This window comes from Salarias fasciatus, chromosome 14 (assembly GCF_902148845.1).
Source record: "Salarias fasciatus chromosome 14, fSalaFa1.1, whole genome shotgun sequence".
In the NCBI taxonomy this organism is placed as follows: domain Eukaryota; kingdom Metazoa; phylum Chordata; class Actinopteri; order Blenniiformes; family Blenniidae; genus Salarias; species Salarias fasciatus.
This window is the reverse complement of record NC_043758.1, coordinates 6,664,271-6,678,469: the sequence shown is the minus strand read 5'-3', so window position 1 is coordinate 6,678,469 and position 14,199 is coordinate 6,664,271. Positions and strand designations below refer to the sequence as shown.

General features: G+C 41.3%; 1 long non-coding RNA gene across 1 annotated transcript; it reads right to left on the bottom strand.

The window, feature by feature from the left end:
* Positions 1 to 591: 591 nt before the first annotated feature.
* On the bottom strand, positions 592 to 14,017 carry LOC115400179 (uncharacterized). The gene is made up of 2 exons (XR_003932773.1): positions 13,905 to 14,017; positions 592 to 653 (listed from the first exon to the last, which is right to left on the bottom strand). It is a non-coding gene; the product is annotated as an uncharacterized LOC115400179 (long non-coding RNA).
* Positions 14,018 to 14,199: the final 182 nt, after the last annotated feature.

The following is a 14,199-nucleotide window of genomic DNA, read 5'->3' as shown; positions in this document are numbered from 1 at the left end:
CCATCTTTGAAATCTGCAGGGAGCTGAAACATTCATGATGACGAGGATGACGGTGGCGATGATGGCAGTTGGTGCAACTACCTGCTCACACACACACACACACACACACACACACACACACAGCGTTTTTATGTCCGAGACAACACGTGTGCCAAATATTCTTTTTGATGACGGAGACGCGAGTATAGAGCACCCAGAATAGTCTGATGACGAACACAAAGACACATCTGTCACAGACACATGGAGCTGCAACTGTCAAGAAACGGAGCATTGTGTGAGATGAGACCTGTTATCAATTACCATGCTGGCACACAAATGCACTCTGGGGCCACGATGATGGAGAAAGAAAGAAAAAAAAAAAGTGGCGAGGATGTGTGAGAGCTGAGAGGCGAACAATGCGGCTTGCGCGGTGATGTACGCTCAAACAGCATTTTTCTTCTCGTCCGGCTCTACAGCGCAGACCTCGGTGCTTTTAAGAGTATTGAAATGTATTCAGTGTTGAAAGAAACAGTGACGTGTCGGATGAGAAATGGTGGGTGATATCGATAATGACTGATGTGATTTGGTACCCTGCTACTTCAACGTTTTTCCTCATAATGGTTCATTTGTCTCTCTCAACGTCAAACGCGTGGCTTTCTTCCTTATCGGTGGGTCTGAAAAACAAAGAGAAGGAGAAGAGTTAGTTTGCGTACCGTACGTCAGGAGTCTTTGCCTGCATTTGCTCTTTGTCTCAAAGGCAACAAATCAAAACTTAATGGCCCGTTAACAACTGTGGCAAATGAAAAACTAGGTTCAAAGCATTATTCATGGTGGAATTTCAGTTCCTCACAAGAGAGGGAAAACATCAAGTTCATTTCCTCGTGCAGAAACATGAGGAATCTGACAGTTTCTAATCGTAAAGCATAGATTATCAACACCTGTGACTGCCATATTTCCAGCCTGCAGCGAAACAAAATCTGATGTTTACCTGAATTATAATTGTGTCTGTATGCTTGTGTGTGTGAGTGTGTGTGTGTGTGTATGTGTGTGTGAGCGGTACAACATCGACATATTGCAGGGAACAGAAACATGTCTCCAGAAGGCAGGACACTTTATCTATTTAGTAGAGTAAAGGCTGAGGTAATATTTCTGTGGTTAATAACTCTCTTCTTACAGGCACATCATGAAGTCTTCCTCCCAACAAAAATTAAAGAACCATTTGGCAAAAAAAATGTTTAAAACGTGTTCAGGAGAAGATCTGCTCTGCGGTTAAACTGACGTCGGGATGTCGTCTCAGTCTGGTTCCGTGTGGGATGACCTTGAAATGTGTAAAATTCCAGGTTTTTGTTTAACTTATTATCTTATTAACTTATTATCTATTTGGATCAAATCAGCAGCTGATTCTATCAGTCCATGTTCTGCCGGCCCTGGCCAATCCTAACGGTAATACGGAGGCCGCACACATCACCAGACCAATGACTTTTTGTAAGTCACAAATTAACTGAAATGTGTTTGGATCATGGGGAAAAAAAGCTGAATTTCCCAGATAAATCCTGTGCAGATAGATCCAGAAATAAGGAGCCGAGTCGAGACAGAAACAGTCCGTCTTGGATTTGTATGCCAGTCCTCCTGCTCAGAGGCAACAGAGCTAAACATTGCTTTACCATGTCTTTCCCCTGGGCGGCCGATCACATTTAAGATTATGAGGAGCTCTTCATCCACATTAAGTCGCAGGAGGACGGCTGCTTCCTGTGCAGCTCTGATATCAAACCATTTCATTCACTTACACTGACCTTGTTCCAAATATCGATTATATAACGTACAACCTTTTAGCTAAGTCACAAACTCAAAGCTTGTCATTGATGTACTGTTGATGCTTTAAAAGAAAAAAAAAAATCGTGATTTTTCTTTATTCACATCCGGTTAACCTTCGATTGATTTGTGTCATTTCTTTACTCTATTTATGAATAAAGCCGTTAATACTTAAGAAAAATGGATTTCTCAAAATCAATGTGTTGAAAAAACCTTGAATGTGTAAAGAGCACGTGAAGTTGGCTGCCAGCGCTTCCGTTAAAAGAAATTATTAAACGCCTTCGACTCTGCGCCTATAGATTTATGGTGGAAATGCAATGGAAGGCAAGTGGTCGAAGCAGCATTCTTCTTGTTAAAGTTGAACAAATCTCCTCCTGCCTGGCTCATTAGTAGCGTAATGTGAGAACACTGAAATGATTAGCTGTCACGCTGTAAGTGGCCCTCTTGGGGGGAAACCTGGAGCTACTTTCAAGTAGCTCATTTAGAAGTTGGCAGAAACAGCAAACTATTGTTATGTGTTATTGGTAAAAGGGATGAAACCCGTGCCTCCAGCCCACCGACGGATGAAAGCAAATGAAAAAAAAAAATTGATTTGGGAAAACAAGTCGAATTCAGCATGAATGGTACAAATTTGGAAAAAAAAACACCTGTGGCGTAAAACAATAGAGGATACAGTGATGGATAAGACAGATGTAGGGCTATATATAAGAATTTGCCAAGTGGAATTTCCCTTTTGAAGTAAAGTTCTCTATGCAGAACATCTTTATTAAGATTAAGATTATCACAAATACAGAAAGTCTCTACGTTAACACAGCAGCGTCTGGAAAATAGTGTACGATTTCATAGAAACGGCAGAAATACTGTTTGTTTTTTTAATAAATCTACACAGGAAGGACAGATGATGAAGCTGGACTGTTGTTCTCAACTATAAACTCTCAACCCTAAACTACCAAGTCCAAGGAGGATATAATGCATTTTGGAAAACTTGGGTTTTCACTGTTTCCAAAATAGGCGGAACTGGAGCGTTTTAAAAAAACTCGCATTTTCTCCTGTCGACATGGGAGTTGGAATGTTTTCGAAAAGTTTTGCCTATTGGGAGTCGTGTTGAAAGTCATTTTTTTCAATGACTGTGAGAACCATTTTCATGTAAACAGACACACAAAACACTCCAGAAACTTTCTGTGTGAACTTGAAGACGGCCTAAACTGAACGGTGATATAGAAGGATATGGAACGGGGATGGATTTTATTTCATTTTTTCACAGACTGTCATAATCACTTTGGAATTGGAAATATAAACAATAGAATGGTGGCAAGTTTACTGAAGAATACCAGAATAGAGAAAAAGTGAATAATTTCAAAAACAGCGTCAGAGCCAGTCAATCACTGTAGCAGCTTTCCCTCCTGATGAAATAGCGTGTGATTACTCGTACAAGGTCAAAACTGCCTTCAGTGGCACTTTGGTGATAGAACAACATAAAACATGAAGAAGATAAATCAATCAATAAAGCCATTATCCTTTTCTTTACTTTTCCGTTCTGATTCTGCACCCTGAATGTTTTCCATCTTGTTTCTTCTCGTTCTCCGAGGCAGAAGTTATGATTCTTCCTCCCACCACTTCAGCAAAACACACTTCCCATCTGTAACCACAAAGCTTTTCAACAACGGTTATAATCATTTCTAGATGTTAGCGGCAGAAAACTAATTAAAGACTGAATTATCGACCCTGAACTCTGCTTGGTTGATGTATGTGATGAAGACCTTGTCTGTCTTATTTCTGTGCTCTGCTCTGGAGGCGGCCATGTTGCTTGTTTGTTACTGCCGTGTGAATGTTGTAAACCTTTCCAAGCGGAGACTATCTCAGTTATCGGCCGCAACTTTTAATGCAACTTCAAGGTTGAACAACCAAAGACAGCCAGGAACGGTGGGGAAATTCATTAACGTGGCGCAAAACAAATAAACCGCAATTTAACTTGATAAGCAAACCCCTATTTCACAGTTTCACACCTCAAACCAGCTCCTAATGGTGTTTTTCCTGATGAACATGTCTTTTTATTCAAAATGCCGTGTTGTTACCATGGATAGGAAATATATTCCTTGAACTTTAGATGACATAAGGTTTCATATAGCCGGAAACAGAGTTGGCAGCATGTTCTCAGCACTCATTGTAAATGTGATAAGATCCGAGGTTACTGATCTGACTGATCCGACAAATTGAACTCAGCGTTGGATCAAGCGATAACATCGAGGCCCGCCCTGCTTAATCTGCTCCAACATATTAATGAATTATGCTGCCAAAGACACATGAAAGCTTTCTCTAAAGACAGCCTGCGTGTTGATGCAACTCATATTGTCCTGTTACATGAATTTTCATCATACTTCAACGTCCATCTATCCTCATGCAGTTCTCTTGACGGGCGCCCTTCCCAGCCGACACTGTGTGAAAGGTCACCAGTCTGAGCAGCGTGAACACAGAGACCACTTAACTTAACAAGGATCTGTTTGTACTGCGGGAAGAAGGAGGTGTTCAGGTACGCACAGGGAAAACATGCAAATGAATCTTGAATATTTATAAGTGATCCTTACATTTGATATCAACATATGTCTCATCTTATTGAGATGAATATATATTATTGCTCCGACAAAGCCAATGTTGAGCAAATGACAACATCACAGAGTGTATTTCTGATGATATATGGATGTAATGAAACGATATTTAGTGTCACGTGCAGGCCTCTGCTACATGTGGAAAACGTGTTGAGGGTTTCATTCAAGCTGGGTGATGCATAATTAAACAAATCCTGGTTCGTATGACAAATAAATGACCTTTAAAAGCCTGGATAAACCCAAAGATGGCTATAATTTGATGAGAAATAAATGCTCAGCTGTCAAACTTTTGACATACACAGAGCATAAATAACGAGCGAGAATAAATAAAAGTAACTGCGGGGCTTTTGTTCATGCTGACATTTTAATGCGAAGCTTGTCCCTCAATACTCACTTTATTACTCCACCATCATTATTACTTCACCGTCATTATTTGCCCAACGCTTTAAAGCCGCCAGTAAAACAATAGGGCACGGCAGAGCACTTAAATTTATAAAACCTGCAAGACTGCAATCTCTCTGAAGCCTCTCCATCGCTGCACTCCCTCCTCAATACAAACACACTGAAGGTGAAGATGCTCTGCTAAAACAGAGGATAAATCAAACAAACAAAAATCACACCAATAATCAGCTTCTTCAAACTTTTCCCTCTATATTTCCTTAGTTTCTAAAAAAAAAGCACATGGTCGCCTGCTCTTTACAGGGCTCAAGATTGTGGTTTTCTTCAGGGAGATTAACAGAAAAGTATCACCTGTAAGGTAATTTTTACACAAACTGACATCAGTATTTTTAATAAGTGTTTAATTAACACATCGGCTCCACGTCATCACGTCACGACTGCCTTGTAAATGACACAGAGAGCACATGGAAGATGCATAGCGTGATCACAGGGCTGGGAAATACTGCTTCCGTATTCAAAGATCAGCCGTGACATTACGACCACCGGCCCGCTGCTGTGCGAGCCCCTCGTCTGAACTCGCCTGCCGGACTGGACTGCAGCCAACCTTCAATCTCCACACGCATCGAAGGGTTCTGAGCAGGCTTGACCCTGCGGCTGGGTCAGCTCCTCTCCCTCCTCAGACCACTAAATGGAAACACCAGGCTGCAGTTTGGGAGATGCTCTGCTGACCCAGCAGTCGAGCCAACAAAATGCACTCTCAGTCATTTTCAAAGCGTTATATTTTCACATTTTTATGCTTATAACATAAAATTTCAGGATTAAAATCTCTTCTGTTCACCTGTGAGTAGTTGTCATATTATGGTTGATCTGTGGAAGCTGTATGTCTCGTTTCCTCTCTCCTGTAACCTTTCCCCTACGGAAACCCTAAAACTCGTCAATGCTGAAAAAACATTGATGAATTAGAAAATACAGGGAGCCTGGCATCCAACGAAAATGTAAATGGTGCGAGGCTCGAGTTTAGAGTTAATCGTGTGAGTTTTACACTCAATGTGCAAGAGGTGACAGCTTTACTGTCATAAGATTATGTTACTTTTATTTAATGTTCTGACCAGTCTGCTGAGAAAGTAGCTTTCATAACGACAAGGGCAAGTATACGTCGATACCGCCTGTTGAAATATAAAAAATACCAGAAAAGAGGATACATATGTAGATAAACCTTCGCATCAGTTCCACCCAGCATATATGTAGCAGATGTGCTTCAATGACAAACAACAGAAAATAACCATGTCAAGAAATCCATTTAGAACCTATATATGTTGCCTGATTTTGTCATTTAACCCATCTAGACCTCGACAAGGCAATTTTCCCTGAAGGGGAAAATGCGATCTAATCACGCTTCCATTATTTTTCGTTCACTCATTTTATTTTTTTTTTTGTGTGTTTCAGATCCATCTGAATTTAAATGGATTACAGTGTGTAGAAATACACACATGTGCAATCCAATTCAGCTGTGGAAAGTGGGTTTCCAGCCGCCTTAAAATGATTATATGTGAATGTTGATTCAGGTCTTAAAAAGTCAACAAGTGATAAACAAATGATGGCGAAATGCTGCAGCGTTCAGTACATTATACATGTAGCCCTGCACTGCAGAGTAAAGAGATTTATTAACGACAGAAATGAGTGGAAATCAAAATCTTTTTTCTTCTTTCATTTTTACTTTGCATCTTTTCATTTTTTTGTAGCTCTCTATTGAAAACTCAAATCGACAGCAGTGCTTTTAAGCGGCAGAATATGCTTTTGACCTTCACAAACTGGGATACTGAGAGCGAAATCTTTGCAGAACAAATCCCATTGGTTCTCAAATGTTTGCATACAAAAGAGTGGCTTTGAACATTCAGCTCTCCCCTGAAAAAGAGAAATATTTGAGCCCTGCACAAGCTACATTTTTTTCTGGTTGTTTAGTATTCACAGATTTCCAGATCCTGTTCCCAGGTGGACAACAGGCTGAAATGCCAACTTTTTCATTTGGATGACTCATAAAAACATCAAGCGAATAACTCAAAGATTCAAAGTAAAACTCACTCCTGCAGGCCTCGGTGATGATTTTCACAAATCCCTCAAGTATGATCTCTCAATAACATCAAAAACACATGCTTCTTTTGTGTTGAAACGAGCCCGGCGAGGCTCTGGGAAATCTGCTTTATTGTTGTGCCTGGCACATAACACCAAAGGTCAAGCATGATGCTGACAATCGCTGCAGACGGCAGACAGTCCAGCGACGAAGGATGCCGAGGAGAATTTTCTGCTCCAGATCTTACAGGAGAGTTAATAAATTCTCTTCTCAGGGGTGGAAATCCTTTTTATGCACTGACGTGTTTTAAGTTGACCGACATTCAGATGCATAGTTAATCCACTTGCTTTGACAGAAGCCTCAACAAACTCTCCTGTGAAATATTTGAGTTTAGTGATGAGGGTTTGTTCATTGACGAATTTATTGTTCCCAGAAATTTGCATTTATTTAGAGAATACTGATGCTGTTATGCAGAAGTGTTGCTGAGAGAAATGGACAGACAGTTGAAATTGAAGTATCTTCATCTGGACGTTCAGCTTACTAGTCACTGATGGAAATTCATATTCCGAAAAACCTTCATGCAGCACATCCGCACTGTTTCAAACATGAATATATTTTGATATTCATCCGGATTGAATTGAATTCTGTTGGTTTCCTTCATACGGATAACTGGAACTGTTTTTATTCCCATCAAACATTGCTCTTGAGACATGATTGTGTGTATTTTCCCCTCTGGGCTGTTGTGTGTACACACTTCACCAAAGCAGAGTTGGATTCTCTCCCCCCGTTAGCGAGGATAACACAAGCGCAGGTATTGTCTGGGGTGTCCTGTAAATACCTCGGTAAGGGTGCTTCGCGGGAAGCATTCGGATGAATATTCAGCACAGCTGACAGCAGTCACCCTGTGGTGGTCCTAATTACTTGTCTTGGCAAAAAATGATGAAAAAAAAAGAGAGCCCTGGATGATTAGAGGACAATCCATCCATTTTGGGTAGTTTGCATGGCGAGGATTTAATCAGGATAAATTATTCAGCTTTTTGTAAGCCGATTCCCCTCTCCTGTTCAGCAACACAGATTTAAAATAAAATGGAGAGTTTGCGAGGGGCAAATTAGCCAATGGGATTACTGGATGTTCATGTTTACACGTGTAGGCTCATATGTTTTGCCACCATCTTGGATGGGTCTCAATCGAGCATCAGGGTCTCGTAATAATGAAGAACATGTTCGGTTGTGTTTCACACAATTTCACCACAATTAAAATGAGTTGATTTCTAGCAGAGCAACCAGTGAGATGGTAAGAGTAGAGGCTTTTCAGCTGTCCAGATGTGGTTGTGCTTATTAGTGGACTCCTAACAAATAGTGTCGGCTTTGCTCTGGTCACACACTCATCATTTCTTGCCTGTTGTGTCAGTGATCAGCAAACCCACACTGCATCACACTGTCACGTCGCAGCGTTCAGCATGTGCTCGCAGGAAGCTGAGCCAAGCTTGGCCTCAGCTCTAAATGATGTTCATTCAGTGGAAAGTGAGAGAAATTAACTTAATCATCAATGAAGAGGTTCATGCAACATACACTCACGTACTTACACACCTGTGCACACCTGCAGGAGCTTATATCACGAGCAATCTCACTTTCTACTACACTTAAAGTTAAAGGTCACATTTTTACTGGAAAAGCAGATTCCATGAACCATAACTACAGCATGTCTGCTATTTGTAGCAGTGAGTTACGATTATTTTCAACACATCATTTTCCATTTCGTTCTTGTCATGATATGTGATTTTATTTAATTGGAAATAAAGTGTAGGATTTAGAGAAAAACGTGTTGGTTTAGGAGAGAATGTCAGGTAGGAAAAAAAAAAGTGAAATTCAGACTTTATAAAAGTTGTAGTGTTACCAAAAAAATAACACAACTATCAACATATTAAATTTGATTGTAGACACGGTTTAGTTATTATGCTTGAGATAAAAGAACCAACATAACTAAAAACTATTTCTGTTGGCATCAATCACAGTAGATCTCTAAATAAGAGTTTCATAATTCTTTGTATTCACTGTTGACTGTATCTTTTCTTGCCGAGTATTCAAACATGGCAAAATAATAACATTCAGTGACTATTTGAGTGTCCTTTGTGAGGCCATCATCACGCAAATTTACAAAGACCCACAGATGTGTGGTAGGTTTTGGGATGTTTTCACAAAGATCCCGTTGCCCGGATGAATAAATGTCCACGTGTTGACACGTTTGCTTAACAGAGCAAATCATCCGTCGTGCTGTCAACAAAGGTTTTTCAGCCTTTGGAAAAAAGGAAGAGGAGTCACACAATAAACAACCTCAAAAATAAACAGGCATTGTGTGCGTGTGTATTGTGTCATCTATTATTCATACTACGGTGTTTGCTTTCTGAAGAGCACAGGAACACCTCATTGGACAATGCAGCTGAAGCTCGGAACGCACTGAGTAATCCTCAACGCATCCCACTCACTGCTCCTCTGGTTTCCCCTTTATTCCTCCGTTAATTCTCCTCATCCTGTCATCATCCTATTCTCTCACTCCTCTTCTTTAATAAGCTACTCATCATGTACAGCCGCTCAGTTCCATTTCCTTCCCTCCGCTGGTTCCAAGAAACCACGTCGAGGCGATAAGATCAACATTTATGAATCGACCATGTTAAACTGCTGTAAAAGCACATGTATGCAGATTCTGAATTATCCCACCGAACGCTTTGCTCCTTCCTGTTTCTCTTTGCTGCGGTACAGTCTATTTTAACAAGTCCATCCAAAACCACCCGCCCCTGTTCAGTCCATCCCTGTCTGTGTTCTCCCAGTGTCCTTGCCATTGAACCTTCCTCCATGCTTTATATCCTTTCACCTCTCTCTCTCTCTAACTCATTTTTTTTTTATTCTCTTCCATACCAGCCATTGTTTGAGCAGTGTCCTTGTACAAACCCCCCCCCCCCCACCCACCCCCCATCACCAGCCACACATTCCCAACACAATCAAGGAATACACACACAAATGCCCCTGTTCGCGTCGAGGTGGCATACCACTGGATGGAAGCACCAATGTATGAAATCCATACAACTTTTCCATTTGAAGCTACATTTTCTTTAAAGCTCATAGTTGAAAGCAGACATCTTGAAACTGTTATGAACCGCCTGAAAGCAACAAACAGCGGCGCGCGTGTCAGAGAACTCTGCAGAGAGTGACACGTGAGTGTGTTTGAGAGGGTCTTTGGTACTTTTATACAAATGCAGTAACGTATGCATGACCACATCCGGCTTCATCACAGACACATCAGCGACCAGATGTGACATGCAGCCCAGATTGAAGTCGCAGCACGGCCCATCGGCCAAGACAGCAGAGACTCACATGGCCACGTGTCTACCGTACCGGAAGACCACAACAGCAGCTGCAGTCCGTGTGTTTCCCACAAAGCATTTTAGCCTCTTTCAAGAAAACTGGTGGCTTGAGAAAGAGTTGTTCTGGTAAATGGATACGGATGGATGCTGTTTGATCAGGTGGAACAAACTCAAGTTATGGTCACAGTGCTTCACAGAGAATCTCAACCAAGTTTAGATCAGTTCTGAAGCCTCTACTGAACTATTCGTTCTGTATTTAATGCCTCTACAAAGACTGAAGTGTAACCGTTCAAAAATATTAGCAGAAAGATTTTTTTTCACCCTTCTTTTGAGCCATGTTTAAGTGACAATGCATGTTTTTATCTTCTGAAAAGCTTAGTATTTTTGTGATGTCTGTGTCTGTTTTCATGGCCTTTTAAGAAAAGTACACCTTCATAGTCATAGAATAGTGCTATATTTATTTTCTACATTAGTTTAGGATTTATTGTTACGAGAAGTAAACATGCCCAATCTTGTCAGAGACCACAAAATACGTCCCTCAATTCGTACCTTGTGGTTGAACTGTTGCTTTAAATGAGTTTCCCCATTGTGCACAAAGTGTTACAGAGTAACACGAATGCTAATTAGTGTGGGCAAAGCTTCCTCACAGCGCACTCCCCCGTTTGCAATTAGACAGGACGGATATAATTCAATCAAGATAATAACCTCTTCTTAACAAGCCTGGGTGACCACCAGCTTCCACTGCAGGACTGAGTTTAAGCTCAGCAGTTTAGTTTGAGATCTTGGGGTGAATGTTGCTTCCCATGTCACTACATGTGTTTTCTACTCAGACTCTGCAGCCTGTGGCTCTTTAGCCCCCATGGAGAGACTTTTTCTACTTTTAATTTCAAGTTTTTTGTACTTTATTATATCAATTTCTTGCACACCAAGATGTGCGTGTGAAGCTGCCTTTCAGTCAGCTGAAGCTTTGTTGTGTTCTGACTTTCCACGTCTGTTCAAACCAGAAGCGGGTGCCAGTGCGTGGGGTGACGGTGCTTTTCTCCAGCAGGAAGTTGCCCGTCCAGTCTGTTACTTTTCGCTCTTTACTGCAGTGGATAAACTGCTGCTTTCTGATCACTGATGGATCCAAATAAAGACAAGTCCTGGAGGAATGACTGAATGTTTTATTAAATGTAGACGGCTCATTAAGTTCTGTGGACAGAAATTAAATAAAAAACAGTAAATTTGAAAGTGCTAATTGACACGCTCAGCTGTTTGCAGGTGTTTGCAATTGGGCATGAATTTGATATTTCTGCATATTAGAAATCATAAATATGTCATCTCAGTGATTTCTAAGACAATGTGCGATGCAATGTGGGAGTTGTACATGCTAATTCATATATATACTACATCGGTCTGTACTGTTAATGTCTTTTCAAAGTGGGCAAAACCGTCTGTTTTGTTCGCTAAAATTTCAGACCACTGTTGTAGGCAGAATCCATCCATCCAAACGGTGAATTCTTGGACTGGTATGTTTTGCTCTGATAAATCCAAGCTGCTGGATTTGTTGTGGATTGCACTGATGCCTGTCACATGAGAAAAACAAAGTCATAAATCAATCTGACATGCAGAGTTAAGTCATAAGGGAGCCCAGAATACATCTGTTGTCATCCATAATGTTGTATTATGCAACAATGGAATAATTAAGGCAATACTGAGCAACACTGTGCTCCTGCTGTGCAATCTGAGGGCGTCATTACTATAACTATGAAGATCTTATCTTACAGAAAGAAAGATGTGCAGTGGGAAGTGTAGTCTGTTTCATCCGAACTAAAGAGGAAAGAAATGTGAATCTAAAATTCTATTGCCAAAAAAAGAAAATAAACTGGACACTGCTTTTGGTTTAAAAGTTTGTCATATGTTTCCTCCTCTTTCTGGCTTTTGTGTTTGCTGCAGAAACACACACAGTCCGACACTAATGTGTGTATAAAGACTGAAAACTGCTGTTCTGAGGCCTTCCTGGTCTCGTGCAGGCTGTACAAAACACCGCGTGATTCATCGCTGTTGCTGCATCTGAAAGAACAATGAAAGTTCTTGTGTCACTTTGTTTCTGAAATGTTAATTAAAACTGGAGACGGTGTCATTACGGGCTGTCCTGCTACATCTCATAATCATCAGTCACTTGAGGAAATAATGTCTGTATTACACTTTCCAGTCAAAACACACCAGAAATCAGTGTGTTAAATTACTCCATTAATGTTATAAATGGGCCTTTGAGATCTATTTGTTGCTGCACCTCCTCGAGATACCCTGCTCATAGTAGAGTCAATGGCAACAAAACACACCGCAGACTTAAGTGTTAAGAAAAACAAAACAGGCTTGGCGTCATCCACTAAATTAGAAACCATTTCTGTGTCAAGAATCATGGGGCACGATAGCATTGTTAACAAAGGCACCAAAGACATATAAAGTAATGTGAAATTGTTGGAAATATCTTGTTTTGTGCTGTTCCGTATTCAGGACTGTGTGAGTGAATCAGGGGTAATTTGCAAGAGGAAATACATCGTGAGGGAAATTCAATCAGTGAAGCACATTGGTGGTAGTTACTCAACAACGGTGCAATAAAACAACTCTAAAAACAACTGTGCTTTACGCTGAACTGCAGTGAATAATGTTGGCAAGAAAGGAATTAGCTGATAAATGATGATAAAATCAGTTCTAATAGTATTTATCAGGAATTACAAGACTTTCCAAAACATGAAAGAGTTCTAAATGTATGAGATTTGTGTGTTGTCTTCAATACTTCATTGGCCAAAAACCAAATTAACCCATCAGTCTCTTATATCCATTTTATCAAGCATATATGCCCAGGGGAAACATGCAAACTGAGAGTGAAAAACTTTTCTTCGTATTTGTAGTGTCCACTAAATAAGAACATCATCGTCTACAATTTCTAAGACTTTACTAACGATTACCTCTGATAAAAGACTAATTGAGTTTTCACAGAGGAAAGCTGCGTAGCCTGGGGTCTGTGTGCGTTTAGTTCCACAGCATCAGACATCAGCATCTGTGTTTAAACTGACTGAAAAGACACCGCTGACCCCCTGTTGTACAGGCAAAGGCTATCCCCGAGGCTGTGCTGCTCACTCATAACCAGATCCTCCTCTACCATATTATTTTCTCCACCAGTATTCAATCAGTGCCTCGGGCAGACTGGGAAAGAAAAAAAAAATTAGACATCTGACGGACAGAGGGAGAGAGAGAGAGAGAGAGAGAGAGAGAGAGAGAGAGAGAGAGAGAGAGGTGCACAGATAAAGAGCGAGTCAGACACTGAGACAATAACAGAGGTGGGGGGGGGGGGGGGGGGGGGTTGCATTTCCTGTTGCGATACTGTCAATGGAAGGTAGTAACGAAACAGATCGTTCAGCCAGTGTGGTTCTCTAATTGTCTACCTGACAGCAATTAGACGGGCGCTCGTTAAAGCATTACCCTCATTAGGTTGCAGACCGCTGCAGAATTAAACACAGCAGCATCTGAGCGTGACCCCGGACTGGTGGACGGGCCGAGGTGACTGTGGGGGGGGGGGGGGGGGGGGGGGGTTACTTCGCGGACTGAGTCGGGGTCTTCGGCTGCGAGCGCTTCTCAATCGGCTCCTCGCTTTGTTAGGTTAATGGAGCTAATGAGCAGATTACTCACCTGTTCAAGTGGGCCTGGTGAGACGTGAGAGAGGTTGGTTAGGGTCCATAATGCCCTCATCGGCCCCCATCCAGCAGAAAGTAAAAAACACACAGGGGTACCAGGGTCCACAGACCAGGCTGACGGCGGGCCGGGACAGTCCCGTACAGTTTAGCCTGCGTCTGATCTCTGTTTCGCTCCGGTTTTGGCTGAGCTGGGCCAAGGTTTATTCACCTCTGTCCGGGTCAAACTTGTTCAGTTCAAGTTTCCTTATATATTCTAAGTGCTTTCCAGAGATAAAATTCTGATTAATAGA